The following is a 1,475-nucleotide window of genomic DNA, read 5'->3' as shown; positions in this document are numbered from 1 at the left end:
TTACCGCAACATCACTCAGCGGCGAGGGAGAGACACAAGAGAGAGAGCAGCACTGGCGAGTGTCAGTGGTGAGAGAGAGACTACTGGGCTCATTTTTCGCAGCTTGAACATCACATTACATGGAGCGTTGGTGGGAAAACAGGTCTGTGGGTGAGGCTGGAAACTTACTTTATTGAGAGAATGGCTGTTTTATCCTTGCGTTTCGCGTCTTGAACGTTATGATAAATAGAACATTGGTGGAAGAATACGAGTAGCTTGACAGAGATAAGTGTGGCTAGAAACTTACAGTGCTGAAAGAATGAATGTTTGCTTTATTTATTTATTATTTTTTTTTTTTTTTTGAGATTTTAACAATGACATATATACAAGGTTGGTGGGGACTTACTGTGCTGAGCGTGAGGTTGCTGGTGATGTGAGCCTCGGAGATGTCCGTTGTCTGAGCGGAGTTGTTGAACTTCCACGAGAAGCTCACGTGCTTGGGATGCGCGTCAACCTGGCAGGACACGTGCACCATCTCGTTCCGGGCAATGCCGTACACCCATTTCTGTCCCGTGCGGCAAACTGGGGAGTCTGTGGCCACGAGTGAGAGAAAGAGAGGATGGGTGTTAGTGAGGAGTGATACAGAGTGACCGTTACTGAGGAGAGCAAAGATAAGACGGATTTATAAAGTAAAAATAGAATTTGTATGATCGAGTTAAGGAAAATGATGGACTTGATATAAAAAGAGTGTTAGACAGGTGAAGAAGTAAGGGATATGTTTGAGTGATGAAAATAAAATAAGAATTAGGAGTTCAGGAGAATGAAGGACTTGGTAAGGTAAGACGGCATTGGGAAGGTAAAGTTAGGGAGATTTTTGACAAAAGACGAGGCTGCTGTGTATAGGAAGGCAAGGTTAGAAAGGAAAAGCCTTGGTTATGATCAATACAGTTAGGAAAAGGTATGGCTGGAAAAAAGAAAAATGGTAGGTAAGGACTAAGGATTGGATTGGATAGAGAAGAGTTTAGAAAGGAAAGTTGAAGGAAAAAAAATGTTTGGGAAAAGAAAAGAGCGGATGGTATGTAGAAAGACAGTAAGAAGGTGGTGGTGATAAAAGAGACGGAAAACGAGGAGCAGGAGGAGGAGGAGGAGGAGGAGGAGGAGGAGGAGGAGGTAGAAGAAGAGGAGGAGGAATTGGAATAGGAGGAGGAGGAGGAGGAGGAGGAGGAGGAGGAGGGTGCGGCAAACGAGACATTTAATGAGCAGGTTTATGAGGTGGATGGCAATTAAAAGTGTTCTGATATTGTATTTTATCACTGTTTTTATTATTATTACTATTGTTGTTGTTATTATTATTATTTATTATGATCAATATTATTATCATTATTATTATTACTATTATCTTTATTATTATTATTATTATTATTATTATTAATATTATTATTATTATTATTATTATCATCATTATTATTATTATTATTATTATAGCTTTTCAGTGT

At 39.5% G+C, this 1,475-nt stretch overlaps 1 protein-coding gene across 1 annotated transcript in view; it reads right to left on the bottom strand.

Annotated features, from left to right (window-relative positions):
- Positions 1 to 429: 429 nt before the first annotated feature.
- Positions 430 to 1,475, bottom strand: part of LOC135099421 (synaptogenesis protein syg-2-like) — a 197,630-nt gene continuing 196,584 nt past the window's right edge. Inside the window, exon 8 of the mRNA XM_064001757.1 lies at positions 430 to 570. The gene's annotated coding sequence lies outside the window, so the exon portion shown is untranslated. The remainder of the gene's footprint in view (positions 571 to 1,475) is intronic.

Source organism: Scylla paramamosain, chromosome 4, assembly GCF_035594125.1.
Source record: "Scylla paramamosain isolate STU-SP2022 chromosome 4, ASM3559412v1, whole genome shotgun sequence".
NCBI lineage: Eukaryota > Metazoa > Arthropoda > Malacostraca > Decapoda > Portunidae > Scylla > Scylla paramamosain.
The sequence above is the reverse complement of the archived record's forward strand: the minus strand, read 5'-3'. Positions and strand labels throughout refer to the sequence as shown.